The 22,400-nt window shown below is 41.1% G+C and overlaps 2 long non-coding RNA genes across 2 annotated transcripts in view; one reads left to right on the top strand and one right to left on the bottom strand.

The window, feature by feature from the left end:
- LOC141094935 (uncharacterized) overlaps positions 1–22,400 on the top strand; it is a 422,796-nt gene that overhangs the window by 127,717 nt on the left and 272,679 nt on the right. The gene's annotated exons all lie outside the window — the stretch shown is intronic.
- Positions 3,514–22,400, bottom strand: part of LOC141094934 (uncharacterized) — a 46,630-nt gene continuing 27,743 nt past the window's right edge. Inside the window, exons 2-3 of the long non-coding RNA XR_012233207.1 lie at positions 16,858–16,969; positions 3,514–4,230 (exon numbers count right to left, since the gene is read on the bottom strand). This is a non-coding gene — a long non-coding RNA (uncharacterized lncRNA). The remainder of the gene's footprint in view (positions 4,231–16,857; positions 16,970–22,400) is intronic.

The raw sequence follows: 22,400 nt of genomic DNA, 5'->3' as shown, positions 1-22,400 counted from the left end.
AATTCACCCAAAAACACATTATAGTCTATGGGAGCACTGATGTGCTCATGATAATGTGCACGTCAGCGCAATAAAAGCATGCGTTTTTTAAAAAAACATGCACAAAAACACAAAAAAACGTATAAAAACGCATGATGCACGCAGCGCAGCGCAAAAAAACGCAAGTGTGAAAGTAGCCTAAGACCAGTATTTGGATGCAGCAGACATTTGAGTAGATGGTATGTCTTTGTTTCAACTAAATAAATAAAGCCAGATGGGAAAGCAGCATCCATGCAACTGCTGCAACCAATCATTGAGGTCAGTGTAGACAGCACTGCTGCATGCTAGTATACAAAACTGATGGGGAGCATTAAATGCCAGTGGCTATTACCATTCTCATCTTGCTGAATATTTCAGGATCTCAAGCTTTTCCTGAATGGATCTACTCATATCATACACACACGTGGTCAAAATTGTTGGTACCCCTCTTTTAGTGACAGAAAAACCTACAATGGTTACAGAAATAACTTTAATCTGACAAAAGTAATAATAACTAAAAAAATCTATGAAAATGAACAAATGAAAGTCAGACGTTGCTTTTCAACCATGCTTCCACAGAATTTTTCTAAAAATAAAACTCCTGAAATAGGCCTGGACAGAAATGATGGAACCCCTGAAAATAATGTGACGAAAGGGGCATGTTAAATCACGGTGTGCCCACTAATTAGCATCACAGGTGTCTACAATCTTGGAATCAGTGAGTGGGCCTGTATAGAGAGCTACAGATACTCACTGTACTGTTTGGTGACATTCAACATGGGCCAGAGGAAGCGAAGGAAAGAGTTGTCTCAGGAGATTAGAAAGAAAATTATAGACAAACATGTTAAAGGTAAAAGTTATAAGACCATCTCCAAGCAACTTGATGTTCCTGTGATTAGTTACACATATTGTTCAGATATGTAAGATGCATGGAACTGTAGCCAACCTCCCTGGACATGGCCGCAGGAGGAAAATTGATGACAAATCAAAGAGACGGATAATATGAATGGTAACAAAAGAGCCCAGAAAAAACTTCTAAACAGATTAAAGGTGAACTTCAAGCTCAAGGATCATCAGTGTCAGATCGCACCATCTGTCGTTGTTTGAGCCAAAGTGGACTTCATGGGAGACGACCAAGGAGGACACTATTGTTGAAAAAATCATAAAAAAGCCAGACTGGAATTTGCCAAACTACATGTTGACAAGCCACAAAGCTTCTGGGAATGTCCTATGGACAGATGAGACAAAAATTGAATTTTTTTGGCAAGACACATTAACTTTATATTCACAGACGGAAAAATGAAGCATATCCATTAAATAACACTGTCCCTACTGTGAAACATGGAGGAAGCTCTGTTAAGTTCTTGCTGCATCTGGCACAGGGTGTCTAGAGTCTGTGCAGGGTACAATGAAATCTCAAGACTATCAAGGGATTCTAGATAGAAATGTGCTGCACAGTGTCAGAAAGCTTGGTCTCAATCGCAAAGCATGATGTTGCCATCCCCATGCTTTACAGTTGGTATGGTGTTCATTGGATGCAACTCAGCATTCTGTCACCTCCACAACAACGAGCTTTGTTTCTATCAAACAGTTCTACTTTGTTTTCATCCGACCGTATCACATTCTCCCAATACTCTTCTGGATAATCCAAATGCTCTCTAGTGGACATGTACAGGCTTAAGCAGGGGGACTCGTCTGGCACTGCAGGATCTGAGTCTCTGGCGGCGTAGTGTGTTACTGATGGTAGCCTTTGTTATGGTGGTCCCAGCTCTATGCAGGTCATTCAACAAGTCCCCCCGTGTAGTTTTGGGAGTTTTGCTCACTGTTTTTGTGATCATCATGAACCTACGGGGTGAGATCTTGCTTGCAGCCCCAGATCGAGGGAGATTATCAGTGGCCTTGTATGTCTTCCATTTTCTTATTATTGCTCCTACAGCTGATTTCATCACACCAAGCTGCTTGCCTATTGCAGATTCAGTCTTCCCAACCTGGTGCAGGGCTACAATTTTGTTTCTAGTGTTCTTTGACAGCTCTTAGGTCTTCACTATAGTGGAGTTTGGAGTCAGACTGTTTGAGGTTGTGGACAGGTGTCTTTTATACTGATAAGAAGTTCAAACAGGTGCCATTACTACAGGTAATGAGTGGAGGACAGAGGAGCCTCTTAAACAAGTTACTGGTCTGTGAGAGCCAGAAATGTTGCATGTTTTTAGGTGACCAAATACTTATTTTCCACCATAATTTGCAAAATAAATCTTGCCAAATCAGACAAGGTGATTTTCTGGATTTGTTTTCTCATTTTGGCTCTCATGGTTGTGGTCTACCTATGATGTAAATTACAGGCGTCTCTCAACTTTTTAAGTGGGAGAACTTGCACAATTGGTGGCTGACTAAATACTTTTTCCCCCCTGCACATATCTCAAAACTCTGTGGTGGAATAAAATCCCCACTAAACTCTTTTATAATCAGACAGAGACATACTGTATTAGCCCACGTTCACACGTCCAGTATTTGGTCAGTATTTTACATCAGTATCTGTAGCCAAAACCAGGAGTGGGTGATAAATACAGCAGTGGTGACATGTTTCTGTTATACTTTTCCTCTGATTGTTCCTCTCCTGGCTTTGGCTTAAAAATACCGATGTAAAACACTGAAGGTGTGAACGTTGCTTTAATCTCTTCTTGTCCCTTCAAGTAGAAATTGTTTACTCCTGGTGATGGAGCAAGAAACAAAAATATTCTCAATGCTTCATCATGAAACCTTGTAACTGCAAATTGGAAAGAAAAAAATACTATTTCCACATCCTAGGCACAATTTTTACTTAACATTGTATTTCTTATTTCGTCTAATATTCCCCTGTTGCCTGTAAGACACAGTTTATCTGCATCAGTCAGTGTATCCACCTCCTTCAGACGTCTTAAGGATCAGAGCAGACACCGACCCTTTAGCTTTGGAGTACTCTCAGCTCAAATGTGAAAAGATTACATGCATCAGAGGGAAAAATAATGGAATTCACATCTTTGATGAAATTCTTAACATCGCACTAAGGAAGCAGATGGATTAATATCTAACATTTATTAATAAGATGCCACATTTTATGCTTCCAATCAAATCAAAAAGATTTAATTGATCCCCAGGGGCGCATCAAAGCCTAAAAGTTATAACATTGAGGTCACCAAACAATATTTTCTGCAACTGGATTAGTAACTATTTAATAACCAACATAAATCCATGTAATAATAAAGCTATTTGAATGTGAGTAATGCAAGTGGTGTAAATCAATTCAACAGCCGCACTGCTTGTTGATGGTTTCCATGTAACACAATATTTTTTCAAACCACAAAACGTAAAAATAAGCAGAATATGGTCAATACAGATAAATCGCTAAATACTGAAGGTTCTTATTACTTTCCACAGAATCTGTCAGTAAAGCAATTTCACAATCAAAACTTGCATACAGTATGAAATAGATCTCTTAGACTTAATGAGGCTGGTGTACTTACTTTGAAAATCCATTTCACTTCTTTAACTCAATCTCTGCTCTCCTATCCTGACTGACAGCTCCTCAAGAGACTGAAAACACTTGGACTCATGAATAGAGATGGGTGAACCAGGAACAGTAAAGTTTGGCATCCATACCGAACACCTACTGTTCGGGCACAGACACCGAACACGGACAACAACAGGAAGTCCGTGTTACTGTTAGAGTTTGGCTGCCCGGACACCGGGTGTTTGACATGCTGTCATGTGCATGACAGCGCGGCAAACACCGTGTAACGAAAGGAAGCGGAGGCACAGATGGTGAAGTTCACATTTGTTTTTTATTTTTAGAGTGGAACCTCAGGACTACGGTCTGGGGGGCTCCAAAGGGGGTGTGACTAGTGAGCCACACGTATCCGTAGTAAAGTCCCTTGAACAGGACCATAATGGAATACCTGGGGGACACAGGTGCTACCACCAGTTAGACCCCGGACATATGGCAGCTGTCCCAGCAGAACAAACGGGTAACAGATGTAACAGATCTGATGGAGCTGAACGGCAGACACCGGGTATGCATTGGTGAGGAAGGTCAGGTTCCAGGTAGATGATAGGAAGCTGGCTCCAGTAACCTTGACGTAGTCCTCAGGTTCGGATGGCAATTGGCAGAATGGGATGGCACTTGAATAGATGGATACTGGTGTCGTCTGAGATAGTTGAACACTGGTCACTGATACTCTGTGGATACAAACAGTATGAGCAAGTGCAAACGGATTGCTAATGCAGCGCAGACAGAACAGAGACTGGACCGGATGTATCAAGAGTAGATACTCATTGCTCCGGCACTCTCCCTATGGAGGAGAGGCCAGAAATTGCAATCAGTGCGCTGTCATTGGATAATTGCTATTTTCAAAAAATGTGCACTGTCCCATTAAGAAACCAGAGGGAAGTGCGCTCGCATCCTATGCACTCTCCCTGAAGGCCTGCTGGCAGCATACCAGGAAGTGGGGGAGAGAGAAGCAACAGCAGGACGCCGAGAGACAGACAAAGCACGAGGATCCAGGCAGGGACCTCGCTGAGGTACAGGGGCAGCATGGAAAGCAGGAGCAGGTGAGGAACCAGAACTGGGGGCAGCACCAGAACCGGGTGCAGGGCCAGAACTGGGACCGGGTGTAACACACCGCTTCTGATCGGTGAAATCATCCCCGCCTTTCAGAGAGTTGCGATTCCTACGCTGTCAAAAGACAGCGTGAGCACTCAGCTGTGATCTGTCAGCGGATGGGACTACAGCTTACATCATCCTACACCTGCTGCCACTAATAATAGCAAGAGCAGGAGCGGCTGATGGGTGTATTCATTAGTTGGCTCCTGCGCTGCAACCCTCAGCTGTCAGATTCAGCAAGGCTAGTTATCAAGAATAGAGGGGTCCCCACACCTTATTTTTAAATTCTTTAAATAAATAATTTTAAAAAATGACGTGGGGTCAGCTTTTCTCACAGTGCTAGCGGGGATCTCACAGAGCTCACTGCAGTTCAGCCCGGCTGGGAACCGAGCCTCAGCAACCGGAGGTAACCTCGATGACATCACCGGTCAATGAAGCCGCGCTCACAGCAGCTTAGTCACCAGTGGTTCTCAGCCTGGACGGTCGCATCTTGGCACCGTGGAGGTTGAAAACTGTTTATCTCCCAGACATGGATTACGGTGTGGGGCAGAACAACAGACAAGCATGGTGTATTGTTGTTTTTTTTTATTTTAGTTTTATTACAGGAGAATGAGGGCTTCGGTGGAATAGGTGTTTGGTGAGTATAACTGTTTCTTATTTTTAAATAAAATGAAAACTGTGTTTAGTCTTATTTCTAATAAAGGACTTTATTCTGGCTGTGTCTTTATTTACCACACAACTATAGGATTAGTAATAGATAGGTGTCTTATAGGCGCCTCTATATTACTAAGCCGTGGGGTTGATGTCACCTGACAATACAAAGGTGACATCAACCCTACAAATATGAACCCCACTTGCCACCACTACAGGGCAAGTGGGAAGAGTCGGGCAAAGCGCCAGAATTGGCGCATATAATAGATGTCTTTTCTGGGCTGCTGCGGGCTGCTATTTTTAGGCTGGGGGGCCAATATCCATGGCCCCTTACCAGCCTGAGAATACCAGCCCCCAGCTGTCTGCTTTAGCAAGGCTGGTTGTTAAAAATGGGGGGACCCCACACCGTTTTTTAATTATTTATTTAGATAATAAAAAATTATGGCGTGGGGACCCCTCTATTCTTGATAACAGCTTTGTTGAAGCTGACAGCTGTGGGTTGCAGCCCCAGCTGTGAGTTTTGCCTGGTTGGTTATCAAAAATACAGGGGAACCCACACTTTTTTTTTACATTTATTTATAGCGCTGGTGCGGCTGATGAATACTCCCATCCGCCGCTCCTGCTCTCGCTGTTATTAGCGGCAGCAGGTATTGGATGATGGGAGCTATAGTCCCAGCCACTGACACCAGTGACTGGAGTTAAACTTTATACCTACGATCAAAGCTGAGCCCTCAATCTGTCTTTTGACAGCGTGGGAACCACAGCTCTCTGACCGGCAGGGAAGATTACACCGCCGATCAGAAGCAGTGTTTTAGGTATAAGAAGATAAATTTAATACATCTCCAGGGACCATTTCATATATTTGGGAATAAATTCCAGATTTGCAATTCAGTTTCATTAAAAATGTTGCACCATTTGGCTTTTACAGGTCTTTACTTCCCTGCGCATTCAACATTGATGTGGTCTGTGGTCATAAAACTAATTTGAGAAGAACTAAAGAAAAGACAAATGCAAGAGTTTGACCCTGATTGCCTTCACGCCTATTTTTTTTTCTAGTTTTGTTTGTTTTGCACCTCTTTTTGTTTCCCCTATTTCCCCTATTTTATATGAGCTCACCATTTTCTTTTTTTTCTGCTTTGTTGTCAGGGTCTCGTAATTACAGATGTTTTAGCCTGATTCATCAACTGCAACTTTTAAAAAGTTTCAAAATTTCTTGCAACTCCACTCAAATCTCTCCCTGGTGTATTTTTGAGAACACCAAACTAATGATGCAAGAAAGTCAATGTCTTACTTTGCACCAAATTAATGAATCGATTGTGCCATTTTATTTGCACCAAAAACAGTTAATACCACAACACAAAGTAAGAAAGTCACTTAAAAAATGCAAGTGATGAATTATAGCCTTAGACTTCTTTTGAAGCTCATTTACTAGTTCTCAGTTCATAGATTCTGCAGCCAGAAAGAGGCAATACAACATAGAGACTACAGAAGACAAACGGTACAGCATTTTGAATGAAACCCAATTGCAAAATTTTTAGCCAAAAATACAAGCATGTAAGAAAGAAAAAAAAGAAAGAATAAAAATGTCCCCAAAGGTGGACTATTGTATACTTTACTGACTTTGTATGGAATTTTTACAAATTCTGTCTATACTCAACTGAACTATTATTGTCACCCTTATCCCTTGCTCAGTGAAACCCTCAATGCTGAATTTGGAACCTGACTGCATCTTGGGCTGAATTTTGTGTCGTTATCCCATATTGCTGTATGTACATGGAGCATGGATATGATATAGAAAACTTCTTCCTTGCGCCTCTCAGAAACCCTTTCTGCAACATCAAAATAATGTAGATACTACAAGAATTTACCACTAACAAAGGAGGTCATTTAGAAAATCCGAGCGTGCGATTATCATAAAGGAGAATGAACGAAAAACAACAATGGGAAAATGACTTCACAATTACAGCAATTTGGATTTTGCAATTAAAAAGTGTTTTTAAATCCTTGAAGCCACAGATTCAGCATCGAGAGTGGAGAGATCTTGCTTATTACTCATTATGAGATAAACAATCTTATGTTTCAGCTGAATAAGCCTGATTGCAGTCGACACGTCGTCTTCGCTTTATTTTAAATTAAAAGGTACAGCTTCAGCTTCAATCTAAAATTTGCTTATGTGTAACTTGACCCAACAACTAGAGACCAGTGGAGTAATTTGAAGAATGAGAAGTAGATATCACCTTTAATGCACCACTTTCCAGAGCTTCTGAATCTAAACAGAACAGTTATTGCCTCTCCTCCCACCCAGTGACTTCATTGGGCAGACACCCATTTTTGCTCACTGGAGGGCACCTTCCTATGGAGGCATAAGAAGATTGCAACATTATACAGTATTTTCTTAACATGCATGGTAAAGTTAATTGCACAAAAAACATATGTCTCCGTTTCAGGGCTGAATATTAGGCACTACCGCTTTATACATGGTGGTGGCACTGATATAGATGGTGGGTAGTGCAAGCTTCACTAAGAGATCAAGAGTTAAAGTTCCAAAGGTGAATTAGGTGGTTGACCGGCAAATCACAGTAGCTGATCACTGGCCAATAGGCTGTCCTGGACTTTATTTATTTGCCTGTGCCATCACCTGTATTAGCTCTTGTATTCTCCATGGATGTTACTCTGGTGCATTTGTGTCAGCACTTTATGTTTTGATCTAGTAGTTTCTTTTTATTTCAAATAATTTTATTGGTATTTTAGAAATAAACAGGGTAGGGAAAGGAAGGTAGGAAGGGAGGGAAGGGAGTGGGGAATAAACAACCTTGTACAGGTACGGAAATTTTTTTTTAAAAACTAGAGAACCCACAAATAGGCATAGAATAACATATATCGAATAACAACATAAAAGAAAAAAAAAATCGACAATCCTTATTATGGGGTAACATTCTTGGAAGGAGATACAGCATCCCAGTACTAAAGTGCCCAGGTTTAAACTTCAAAATATAGTGCCTCTTGTTAAGTCTATTTGATATGAAATTTGTTGTTCCAGGTCTTCCATTTTTTTGAGTATTTGTGAATGTGATTGTTGTTAATCGCAAATCTGAGTTCTAAATCACTGTGTTGGCCTATCTTGTCAAGTATGTCTGAAAACTTGGGAACCTCTGCTTTCTTCCACCATTGTGCTAACATGGTCTTGGTCACTAAGAGGATGTGTATAATAATGTGTCTTACCGAATCATCAAATTGTTCCATGTCTAATGAAAGAAGTGCTCTTTCAGGTGTAATTGTGAAGTCCTTAGCAATGAGGTTAATGTGCTGTGTGACTTGAAGCCAGAGGTTTTTGATTTTTGAACAACCCCAGAAAATATGGTAGAGGTTCCCTTGGTGTCCACAATCTCTCCAGCACAAGGAAGATAGCTCTGTGTTAAAATGCGATAACCTCGTCGGGGTATAGTACCACCTATTTAACAATTTGAAATAAGTCTCATGAAGACCCATTGATATGTTGGAATTGTAAGTGTTTTTGATGGCATTGTTCCAGTTCTCGAGACGGATATCAGCACCAAAATCGGACTCCCATCTCTTCATGTATATGTTTTTGTGGCTCGTTAGGTCTTTGATGACAGATCTATACAAATTACGCAGACTCCAGAGGTTTTTATTTTTAAGGTTGCACAACAGTGAAGTTAGCATTTCATAATTCAAAGTCTTCCCTTTTATGAATTTCCAAATTCTGTCTTTTCAACATGGTGTAAAAGACTAGCTCAGATGACGGTAAATTATATTTAACCCTGATCTCACCGAATTTCAGGAACTCCACTCCACTAAAAACATCCCCCACCCTTTTAATTCCAGATTTTCCCCAAACCTCCGGTATCGGGAGATCATCCATCAGTGCCAATGAAGAAAGAGGGAACTTTAAGATTTGCTCTGCTTTTTTGATATTTTTAGTCGGCTTAATGAGATCCCTCCAGGCCGGAATATAGGATGAGATGAGTTCGCACTGGGCTTTTGCAGAAGGAAGTTAAAGAAAAGCTTTTGCAATGAACCTCTATCACTAGCATCTCTCTCCAAGCTGGATGCGTCATGTTTTCAGTAAACCAGTGCCAGCTCTGTTTAATGAGCAAGGCCTGATAATAAGCGTATATGTTGGGCAGTCCTGCGCCCCCATGTTTTTTATTTTTGTACATCAAGTCTGCAGATATTCTTGCTTTTTTACCTTTCCAAATAAATAGTCGGATGAGCTCTTGAGCTTTATCAATGGTTTGCCGCGGAAAGCTAACTGGTAATGTCCTAAATATGTATAAAATTTTGGGAAGGATAAAAGTTTTGACTGCCAGAATCTTCCCAAAGATGGAAGTCTCTAGCTGAGCCAAAAAGGATAGATCGCCTGTAATAGTCTTTATAATGCTGTCTAAATTGGCCCTATCTGTGGCTTGGATTGATCCAGCTATTCTAATCCCTAGATAGACAATCTCTTTCTCCTCCCAAATGAACTGGGTTTGGGCCTTTATTTTGTTAATTTCAGATTGTTTCATGTTTAGAGTTATAAATTTTGATTTGTTTGGGTTTATCTTAAAATAAGATGCTCTAGAGAATTTTTCTAGTTCAACTGAAAGGGCTTCAATGGAGTTTGCAGGATCCAGTAGCGTGAGGAATAGATCATCTGCGAATAATCCAATTTTAAAATTTCGTGATGGCAGTTCAAAGCCTTTAATATCATTGTTTATTCTTATTTTTTTGGCTAGGGGCTCTATGGCAAGCACAAATAGAAGGGGGGACAGGGGGCACCCCTGTCTCGTGCCATTGGTAATGTCGAACGGGTCGGAGAGGAAATTGTTTGCATAAATCCTGGCACTAGGACCCAAGTACAAGGCGAAGACTGTTGATAGAAACTTCTCGTCAAAGCCAAATCTAGCGAGAGTTGCTTTTAAGTAAAGCCAGTTTAGCCTATCAAATGCCTTCTCGGCGTCCAGTGCCAGAAAAGCAGTTTGGGTTCTCAGGTTGTTCGCTAAATTTATCAGATTCAACACCCTTCTAGTTCCATCTGAGGCCTGGCGGCCCTCTGGAAAGCCTATTTGATCATCCGCCAACAGACGTGGAAGGATGTTTTTTAATCAGTTTGCAATGATCTTTGAGTAGATTTTAATGTCGCTATTTATGAGCGATATTGGCCTATAGCTCTGTATCCTCTCGGGGTCCCCCCCCTCCTTTGGAATCATGATAATTGTTGCCTCTAACATCTCCTTTGGGAAGGAACCCCGAGAGGATGCCAGATCAAAGACGGAAGCCAGCTGTGGAGCCAGAACTTTTGAAAAGGATTTATAGTAGTCTCCAGAGAAGCCATCCGGCCCTGGTGATTTTTGGGACTGCAGTTTCTTGATAACGTCAACAATTTCTCTCTCTGTAAAGGGGCTATTGACATAATTCAAGTCCAGCTCATCGACTCTTGGTAGATCGATACTCTGTAGAAAAGAATCTACAAAATTCGCGTTAACCACCAATGTTTGGGGATCATCTTTCAGGTTATAGAGATTTTTAAAGAATTCTGCAAACGAGTTGACAATGTCCCTAGGGTGAGTTTTGGGGTCACCCGAGGGAGATACTCTCTTATTTATTCTCCTTTTAAATCTATCTCTTTTTAATTTCCTCATCATAAACCTGGTAGGCTTGTTAAGAGACGCATACGATTTGTACCTAGATGCTTTGATGACTGCATCATATTCCTGGTAGATTTCAGATCTCAAACTCTGTCTAAGTCTCAGAATCTCAGCCTGGACGGTCTGGGAAGGAACTTTTAAGTTTGTTTGTTTTTTCTCTAGATCATTAATTTGGGCCTGTAGGTTTGTAATATTTTCCCTATTTCTCTTCTTATGTTTAGAAAGAATTTGCATAAGACACCCCCTCAGGACCGCTTTATGGGCGTTCCAGACCGTGAACTGATCTACTTCACCAGGTACATTTTCCTTGAAGTAGTTTAAGAGAGCGTTTTCTATCTCTTGTTTGTACTCTGGTATATATAGCAAAGCTGAGTTAAGCTTCCAGCGGAATGGTATGTCAGGGGGAGGACCCACAAGGAAGTCAATGAGAACCGGGGTATGATCCGAGATGGACTTCTGCATGAAGCGAATGTCCTTAATTTTGGACAGAGTGAATATGTTAGTAAGTAGAAGATCTATCCTGGAAGCTGTCTTATGTACATCTGAAAAGTGGGAATACTCACGTGACGATGTATTCAAGCAGCGGAAAGCATCATAAAGCTCATTTTTAATTAACCAGTTTTTTAAAGCTGGGACCTTGTGGCGAACTAAAGAGGATGAGTCAATGCTGCTATCTGGGACAATATTAAAGTCGCCCAATAAGATGAGTTCGCCTGTTTTAACTTTGTCGATTTTTTTGATAAGCTTGTTCAAGAAACGAATGTGTCCCTTGTTGGGTGCGTATACATTCACTATTGTGCATGGCCTTTCATGGAGTAAGCATATGAGTATATGAAACCTGCCCAAGGAGTTTGGTATTTCTTTGATGAGCTGAAAAGGAACGGTGCCACCTACCAATGTGATGACCCCAGCCTTTTTCTCTGTGGCGAGTGACTTGTACATGTGTGGGAAGTTCTTGTGCTGGAAGACCGGGTGTTGATCGGCAGCCAGTTTAACCTCCTGAAGGCATACCAATTCGGCCCGGGTTTGGTTGATCTCCTTCCATACAGCATACCTCTTATTCGGACTGTTGAGCCCCCTAACATTGTATGATAAAATTTTCATCGTTAGAATGCAATATCAAAACAAGAAAGGGAAACAAATAGAACAATGAAATACAGAAAAAAAAAAAATTAAGAACTTGAGAGTTCTCCTGGAGGACTCCAAAGTGGTTGGTGTCTCACCTTAGATCGGGGGAAAACGAGAAAAAAATTAAGTGGCAAGTTCCCACAGTGACAACGATAAACTGTAATAACGGGTACTAATACTCATGTTCAGGAAAAGGAAATAATAGTGACCCCCAAATAAATTCAAACATATGACAAAGATCAATCCTAATCCCTATCTCTAAAGGATGGCTCATCCATCAGGAATTTAAGAAACCTCTGACCCTCGTGTGGAGTATAGATGGGGTAGTGTTTATCTTTATACCAGACTAAAAGCTTGGTAGGGAAACCCCACCTATATGACACTCTAAGTTTCCTAAGTTTAGAGGTCAAATCTCTGAAGGACCTTCTTGCGTCCATATAGTCTCTTTGGAAAAGTCTTGGAAAATCTTAAGATCCTTATAAGGCTCAGGGGGTGAACCTCTCTCTCGCAAAGATTTTAAAACCTTCTCCTTGGTTTCAAAGAAATGGACCCTGAGGATAGTGTCCCTGGGCTTTTCCTGTGGGACCCCTTTGGGACGTGGGAGGCGGTGTATACGATCGATATTGACTTCTAATTCTGTCAATTTTGGCGATAATTTTTTAAACAAATTTTTGGTGTAATCAGAGAGATCTGCCTGGGAGACCGACTCAGGGATACCTCGTATCTTTAAGTTATTTCTCCTGCTTCGGTCTTCCAGATCTGTCAATTTGTTTTTAAGGGAAATAACCTCCTTTTTGAGAAGTGAATTCTCCTTTGAGAGGTAAACTATATCCCTCTCCGCCTAAACCATCTTTACCTCATATTTCTCAACCTTTTGGCTAAGATTTCTGGAAGTTTCCTGTAGGGCCTTGGCCTGAGTCTCAAACCCTATTTTTAGGGCATCACTGAAGGACTGGAAGAGATCCACCATGAATCCTTCAGTGGCTTGTTTGTTGGACCCCTTGTATTTCCCCAGGTTAATGGATGGAGGAGGAACCTCAAACGAAGGGAATGGACCTCCATTATCCCTCCTAGGCTTCTGCCTTTCAGGGCTTGTGTTTGGAGTATAGTCAGCTGAGACACTGTCGGAGTCCTCAGATGAGAGACTCCCAGTGTTTTCCTGATCGCCTGGTCCCTTCCTTTTGTTTGATTTGGAATTGTCCATTTCCTCCGTAAGAGTCTCAATTGGAGGGGGGGGTTTAATGTTGCCCCCTAAATTTTTATTTTTTTGAGGCGTTTCAGGTTGTGTTTTAGATAAGGTTTTGGTCAATGAGCTATTAGTACCTGATCCCCCTTTTGCAACTTTGACAGATGCAGGGTTCTGAGATTTTTTTAGATAAGGCATTTTTGGCTCGTCTCCTTTCAGGGGTGACCTAGATTTTATTGGGCTTAACAAATTAGAGATATCATTGTATGATTTAGAGTGTGCCCCAAAATTGTGCCTCGTGACCCTGTGTGGGCTATTGGAAGCTCTGCCCCTACCTGACTGCATCTTGGTTTGCCACAAACCCTTCCCAGACATCAGATCTATGACCCCTTTAAATTATTCAAACAAGTTAAGAAAAATGGTCAAAAAGCAAGTTTCCCAAAGGAGTTAACTGAGAGACCCTTAGTGAGAGCGAGTAAAGTCACACAATTCTGCAGTATCAATATCAGCAGCCCACTGTATCTCTGATCCTCAGTTGAAATAAAGGTAATCTTCTGTTATAATTCACTGGCCAGATGGATACCAGGCACCGGGACCACCAGCCATGAACTGCAGACTCTGTTAAATTGTATGCCTGCGCCGCTCATATGCTGAAAGCAGCCAGTGAACAATCCCTTGGGACGCTATATGGGGATAAAGAGTGCCTCCCAGATGCCTGTGTCCTTTCCCCGGTACCCCTGTGGTTAAGTCTCTGCTGTGTTATACAGTTCGTGGGAGTATCTGTGCCTGTCACAGGGGAGACCGCTGACTGAACGCTGCAGGGCCTGTGACGTCAGGTCTGCTCAGTGCTGACAGGCTGGAAGCTGGGAGCGGTCGGATCTACTTCCCATTGAAGTCTATTGTGGCTGTGAGCACTAATCAGCAGCCGGATCTAGTGGCCCAAACTCGAATGTGCCTCACCTCTGCTGTCTTCAGTCGCTCCCCCTGTGCTTGTCGCCCCCTGTCCGGTCCTCAATGTGGCTGTGGAACGCTGTTCTTAGCCATTCTGATGTCTGTTCAATGGGTCCAGTGGTATCCCTCCGCCTCTCTGCTCTGTGACAAGAAAGTAGTCCCGCCGGTGTCCTCTGCTTATATCCTTGGTGTGTCAGTACAGAAAGGGTCCAGATCAGCTCCTCTGCCCCCGCTCTCCTCACCCTGGCCGTGAAACTTCCTGATTTCGGCGGCACTCAGTCACAAATCCAGAGGGGAGATTGTGCATAGTTCCGTATCCCTCCACCGCAGCAGTGCCATTATCCTCTACACCCCACAGGCAAAAAACATTGCAGGCAGTTAGAATCAAGTTGTGTCTTACCGGGAAATAAAGTCCTTATTGTCCTTATTACTGGCGATGAGCCTCCAGATCAGTCCTGGCTTATATACAGCCCACAGTAGCACACCAGTCACTTCCAGGAAGGCAAATGGTGGGAGGGTGATGTCCCTCTGTTTCTCCTACACCACCACTGTCCCAGACTTTTAAAAGTTCATATCTTCGGTCTCCTTTGGACCAGGGTCCTAGTTTTAGGCTCAGAATGTGCACCAGAGTTTCAGGAATAGAATAGGGTCCAGTATGGGGTTTTTTTGTTAACCCTTTGCACGCTTTTTTGTTGCTTTAGTGTGTGACTGTGGGATCTTAGAGCTCTTGCCTCCTACATGCTCAGAGCCCAGGCCACGCCCCCGATCTAGTAGTTTCTTGACTACTCTCATGACTAACTTTGTGATGCCCCTTGGACTGTCTGAACCACAAAGGGTTTGTCACCTTCTGTGAAGGCCTCATAGGCTTTGGCTATGATTTTCTGGTTCTATATAACAGAGACTGGGCTTCTTTATTTCCTTACCAAATGGTGGCCCACAAGTCTACCCTCTTTAGTCACAGTTTCTCATGAACTATCCTTGGTATATTCATAATTCACCATATTAGTTTATTTTATGACATGGACACAATTTCTGAGATTAAAACATTGTCCTTGTGTCAGCTTAGAAGACGGAATTCAGTACTGAGCTTTGAGAATGGGCTACAGAAACCAAGTTGTATGACTGTGCCCTTCTCTTTTATGAATTTTGTCTAAGACTGTCCAATGCCTATAAAGGCTTGATGGTTCTTTAATCTCCATCTCCACCTTATATTATAAAAAATGTTTATGAAAGTGTGAAGTGTGGAAAATAACCTTTTACAATGTTGTCTCATTTCCCGAGAGTGAATATCTGCATGGAGCTCACACAAATTGGTGTCAGTCAGTCTCTTCTACGTTAAAGAGCCAAATGTCGGAAAGTTGGTCTATGCTTTTACTATGGAGTTTCTAGTTATCTTGTTAGAGCCTGCCCAAATTGGACAGCACTGGAAAACGTCATTGACTAGAAGCAGTTGGAGAAGTCCAGTCAATGTAGGTGCACAGATATTTCCCTTTGATTCCTCAAACATTTTACTTCCTGTGCACTAAAAAAGATTATTTTTGGGTTAAGGTTCAATATATTCCCATTCACTTAGGGAGAAATAAAGTTTGTATCTGTTGCTATGCATTTTTCGATTTTAATACCAACACTCAGTCATCACAGATATTTTTAAGCTTGCTTAAAAAATCATTGTATTCGGCAGCACATCATATTGTGCAAACAGGTCATGTGCTGCCGAGAACAATGACAATCTATGCTTCACAACAATCTATTATATTGATCAGTTTATGCACATGAGAAGCACAGTCGGCCTGTGTAAGCAGGTGATTAAATGACCATTAGATGGCAATCATGTATTTAATTAATGGTCGTTTAAAGGGAATCTGTCACCCCATTTTTGCTCTATGAGCTGCGACCACCTCCATCAGGGGCTTATCTACAGTATTCTGTAATGCTGTAGATAAGCCCCTGATATAATCTGAATGATAAAAAAAAGAGTTAGATTATACTAATCCGGGGTCCGGTCCGATGGGTGTCGCGGTCCGGTCCGGCGTTTCCCATCTTCTAGCGATGACGTCCTCCTTCTTACTTCTGCTGCAGCTTCAGCGCAGGCGTACTTTATTTGCCGTTTTGAAGGCAGAGTAAAGTACTGCAGTGCGCAGGCGCCGGACCTCTCTGACCTTTCCCGGCGCCTGCGCACTGCAGTACTTTGTCTGCCCTCAATAGGGCAGACAAAGTATGCATGCGCAGGAGCCGCGGCAGAAGTAAGGAAGAGGACGTCATCGATAGAAGATGGGAGGCACTGGACCGGACCACGACACCCACCGCACCCGCCCCCGGTGAGTATAATCTAACTTGTTTTTCTTATTTTTCAGGCTACATCGGGGGCTTATCTACAGCATTACAGAATGCTATAGATAAGCCCCTGATGGCGGTAGCTGCAGCTCATAGAGCAAAAATGACAGATTCCCTTTAAAGGTCTTTTTTGATCAGTGTAAACCGACCTTTGGAGTCGGTATGTTATCGACATTGCTTATCTGTAAATGTTGTGTTAACTTCTCTTTATTTTTCTGATGTCTTCTTTGTTTCTGAATCCAAACAATTACCTCCTCACAGGGTCTATGATTGTCTTATTGATCTAAAATCTAATTACTCACCTTCTAAAGGAAGAAAACAAACTTTCAGGTCATAAATGGCAGGCCATGAATTATTACATTGCAGTCAGTCTGTGTCATTAGGCCGATTTCTTCCACTGTAGGAGGTTGGTTCCTGTTTTGTTAGAAAAAAGCAAATTGTGAACTTCGACCTTGTATTGATTGTTGTGGAATAAACAAGATTACGAAAAACCCTGCAGATAGTACTAGACAGGAGCAAACATATTACAGGTGCATCTCACAAAATTTGAACATCATCAAAAACTTAATTTATTTCAGTTCTTATATTCAATGGTCTTTTTATTAAGTTTTAGAGCATAATACCAATCAAACAAGAAAAGTGGCTCAAAGATGTATGCAGTAAATCTCAGTCAAATAGTGGAGAGAAAACATATTGTACTTTCATACTGCCTTAAGTTTCAGTAGTAATAACTATTAATACATTAGCCTTGGTATTAAAAGCAAGTAAGCTTAACAATACAATAGGGCACAAGACTGTACCTTAGCAACTGAGTAAAGACTAAAGGGATGATTAATGACTAGAGAGATAGTTAAAGAGAGTAAGGAAATGGTGGAGGAGGATAGAAAGGTAGAGGGGTGCAGGGGAATCATAGTATAGTTTTTAAACCAGGTATTAGCACTTTTGGCAGTGTGGACAGGTGCCAAATCCTGCTGGAGAATGACATTTCCATGTCCAAAAATCTTGTCGGCAGAGGGAAGCCTGAAGTGCTCTAAAATTTCTTGGTAGACGTCAGCGCTGACTTTGGTCTTAATAAAACACAATGGACCTACACCAGCAGATAACATCGCTCCCCAAACCATTACTGATTGTGGAAACTTCACACTAGACCTCAAGCAGCTTGGATTGTGTGGCCTCTCCACTCTTCCTCCAGACTCTGGGACCTTGATTTCCACAATTAATGATCATTTCGGGAGCCATGTCATCTGCTGGTGTAGGTCCACTGTGTTTCATCAAGACAAAAGTCAGCACAGTCTGCTTGAGACCTCTGGTTGTCATGCTAACCCATCAGTGCCCCTCGACCACATGACGGGGTCACTGATGGGTGGATTTTCCGGCGCGCTTCAGGTAAGCTTGAGTTAAATGCAGCTGTCAGAGACTGGCAGCGACATTTAACAGGTTAACAGCCGTGGGTGGATTGTGATTCCACCCACGGCTGTTAGGGGCACGTGTCAGCTGTTCAAAACAGCTGACGTGCCGGGAAAAATGTGGGCTCAGCGCCGGAGCCCACATCAAAGGGGGAGACACAACATGCACCGTACATGTACGGCGCATGTCGTGAAGGGGTTAATACATATCAGATAAGGGGATAAATGCAAAATATCTTTTGACACTATCAGGATTTGTTTTTTGCAGTTTGATATACTTAATGTTTCCGCTGTGTTTCAGAATGTTGTAAATTACATTTTCAGAGAGGTGATGGGACAATTCTTGGTTTGGATGTCATTTTTTCTCTCTTGATTATTCCTCTCATGTTACCTTTGTTAGCTTTTTCCTACAGACACCAAAATCATCTTTTCACCAAAGTGGAGTCTTTTGTGTGCACGAAATCATTTTTTTGGGGGTTCTATAGTGTCTGCAAAGGGTTTTCACATGAATCCACCCTACGTCCAGCCTGTTAAAGATTGGGTTAAACCTAAAGGGTATGATGAAAAATTGTCGTTTTTTTAACTTGGAATTTTCTAGCTGAAAAATACACATATAAAAAAGGTAAAAAAAAAAGCCTGCATTTTTTTAATGTCATTTTTGTGTATAGGGTATTTGACTCCACTCCACTTTTTTCTGCTTCAGTCGACTTAATTTGGTTTCATACGGTTTGTACATATGGACCTTGCATGGGTCACCACAACCCATGTAAAAGCCCATGATACAATTGACTCATGTTGGGAGACCTTTTGATTGAGTCATGTCTTCAAGTTTGTGTCATGGATGTGTGAAACCATCTGTACTAAAAGTGTATTTAAAGCAGTTTTGATGCAGATTTTGACTAGCATATGCTCCAAAATCCATACTAAAAACTTAATGTGAACATACTCCTAAGCTTTTGTTTTTGTACTGACTGTAATTTCATAAAATCCCAAACTTTTTTTTGTTTTTTTCCATCAATATATTCATATTTATGTGGAAAAGGTTGTACTTTTTACAGGCATTACATTTTCTTTAATTCTTTTCACATTTTTTTCAATTTTAGCATTTTGTAATATCCACCATACAGCATAAACACATTACATTTCCTTTGCAATACCACATTTATATATTTTTTATGCTTTATTACTTTTACACAAAGTATAAATATATACATATGTCTATAAATAGTATTAATACATATTTATATACAAATATGTATATCTTTCTCTCTCTCTCTCATATATTGTTTTTAATTTATTTTTCAGAGTTCAGAACAAATTATAATTGACATATTTACTTTATTTTGGAGGATGACAAGTAGTGATACCCAGTTTAACAGTTTACTAATTTTGCACATTAAAATGAGAAGGCGGATAGGCAGGTAGTCTATTAGACCTTACTTCTGGCATAGCCTAAAAGGCCAAGAGGCCATTTTTAGACCATTGCCCTCTTGTGGTCAGGGGGGAATCTAGAATTTGAGATTATTAGAATGATTAGCTCCTGTTTTGTTAGTGGCTGTCTCTAACAACATCAGTGTCTGTATTAGCCAGAAAAAAAGATGTTCAGTGAGTAAAATGAAAGATGAGAGACTATTAAAATCTTTATTCATCCCTGTAGCATTCCGGTTTAAGTCACGGGGATGGTGCCAGTGTGGGTTCAGTCACTGCTGTGTGTATAGACAGCAGCGGCTGTAACTGCGCCCCTGTCCTGACTGACAGACGACCCTAATGATGAGCTGCTGTCATTCAGTGCGGGAGTGCAGCTACAGCCGTCATTCTCTATACACAGAGTAGTGTCGGAACCCGCAACAGATTTTTCCCCGTAAATGAAATTGGAACGCTACTGGGATGAGTAAAGTTTTTAAAAGTCTTTCATTTTCCTTTAATTTCACTCACTGAAGATCTCTCTTCTGGCTGATACAGACGCCGCTGCCCTGCGCCGGCAGCGGGGATCTAAGTTCCGGCAACAAGCAGGTTCAGAACGCTATTAACCTGCATATTAAACCCATATCTGCAGGTTAATAACATTTTTTAACTTGACAGGTTCACTTTAGATGGGTGAAAGCTAGATAGCCTTTAGATCATGCTAAGCGAAACGAATACTGCTCAGCCTGACCATGCCAACCGACTTTAAGCTAACAGGTTGTTACTCAATGTTAATATATAATATTCTGTGCCGATTACTTTCTGAATATACTGTATGCTCATAGCCAATACAATGCTCCAGATCTTCTGCATAGAGGTATCTGATTAAATTTGGTCTGCCCGTGGCCACTTCTAGAGAATATTTAACTTCTTCGCCCCAAGATTGTTTTCACCTTCCAGCAGATGAAATTTTACAATTCTGAACACTGTCACTTTATGAGGTAATAACTCTGAAATGCCGGTGAATCTGAGATTGTTTTTCGGGACACATTGTACGTCATATTAGTTGTAAAATTTGGTCAATATGACTTGTGCTTATTTATGAAAATATCAATAATTTGACAAAAAAATGTGAAAAATTTGGAAATTTTAACCCCTTAATGACTGCTGATACGCCTTTTAACGGCGGCAGATAAGGGTAAACATGATTTGGGTCAGTCTTCACTGACCCCAGTGTTGCGATTGATGTTAACGGAATAGTGACGACCGCAAAAAAAGAAGTCCGATTTCCTATTTAATTTCTCTCACCTCTGATGTGATTGCACATTAGAGGAGAGAGAAATGGGGTCCCCCGATCCCCCCAGTACCTCAGGTGTCCCTGGATCCTTATACATCCCCCTGTGATGTCTCCCGACCAGTGGTGTCTTATTTCGGGAAGAAAATGGTGGGTGCATGCACAGTGCGTCCTCCGAGATTTGCCAGCAAGCAACAATAGGAAATTTTCCCTATTGGTTCATTTTTATCACTGTGATAGATCCCCTTTATCACCCCTAGTTAGGTCAAAATAATAAAATAAAAAAATGTATTTATTTCTGTATTTCTATTAGGGTTAATGTTGGGCTAAAGTTAGGGTTGGGCTAAAGTTAGGGTTAGGGTTGGGCTAGTGTTAGGGTTGGGGCTAGGGTTAGGGTTGGCTAAAGTTAGAGTTGGGCTTAACATAGGAGTGGGCTAAATTTAGGGTTGAGCTAGGGTTAGGGTTGTGGTTATGGTTGAGATTATGTTTAGGGTTGGGTATGTTAGAGTTGGGTTTGTGGTTAGGGTTATGGTTAGGATTAGGGTTAGGAGTGTGTTGGGGTTAGGGTTATGGTTAGGGTTGAGATTAAGGTTAGTGGTGTGTTGGGGTTAGGGTTGGAGTTAGAATTGGGGAGTTCCACTGTTTAGGTACATCAGGGGGTCTCCAAACGCAATATGGCACCACCTTTGATTCCAGTCAATTTTGCGTTCAAAAAGTCAAACTGGCCCCCTTACTTCTGAGCCCTGCCATGCGCCCAAACAGTGGCTTTCCCCCACATACAGGGTATTGGTGCACTCAGGAGAAATTGTACAACAAATTTTGTGGTCCATTTTCTTCTGATCCCCTTGTGAAAATAAAAAAATTTGGTTCCAAAGTAAGTTTTTTTGTGAAAAAAGTAAAATGTTCATTTTATCGTTCCACATTGCTTTAGTTCTCATGAAGCACCTGAAGGGTTAATAAACTCCTTGAATATGGTTATGCGCACCTTGAGGGGTGCATTTTTTAGAATGGTGTCACTTTTGGGTATTTTCTGTTATATTGACCCCCCAAACTGACTTCAAATGTGGTCCCTAAAAAAATGGTTTTGTAAATTTTGTTGCAAAAATGAGAAATCGCTGGTCAACTTTTAACCCTTACAACCTCCTAACAAAAAAATTATGTTTCCAAAATTGTGGTGATTGTTAAGTAGACATGTGGGAAATGTTATTTATTAACTATTTTGTGTGACAGCACTCTCTGATTTAAGGGTACAAAAATTAAAAGTTTGAAAATTGCAATGTTTTCAAAATTTTTGCCAAATTTCTGTTTTTTTCATAAATAAGCGCAAGTTATATTGATGAAATTTTACCACTAACATGAAGTACAATATGTCAATAAAAAATAATCTTAGAACCAGTGGGATATGTTGAAGCATTCTAGAGCTGTAACCTCATAAAGTGACCGTGGTCAGAATTGTCTTGGTCATTAAGTACCAAATTGGCTCTGTCAGTAAGGGGTTAAACTTTGAAATTTTATGCCCTGAAATCAGTTATACTACACATAGTTAATAAATAACATTTTCCACATGATTACTTTACATCTGCATCATTTTTCAAGCATAACTTTTTTGGTAGGATGTTAAAAGGGTAACTGTATTTTTCATAGCAATTTTTGCAGATGCACATTTCATATATACATCATATAGCGCTTTTTCCCATTTTCTATGGCAGTAATGTAGCTTCACTGTTCTAGAGTTATCATT

The sequence above is a fragment of the Dendrobates tinctorius genome, unplaced genomic scaffold (genome assembly GCF_039654945.1).
Source record: "Dendrobates tinctorius isolate UK_male_01 unplaced genomic scaffold, ASM3965494v1 ptg000065l, whole genome shotgun sequence".
In the NCBI taxonomy this organism is placed as follows: Eukaryota; Metazoa; Chordata; class Amphibia; order Anura; family Dendrobatidae; genus Dendrobates; species Dendrobates tinctorius.
Note: the sequence above shows the minus strand (reverse complement) of the source record. Positions and strands in the feature narration are given on the sequence as shown.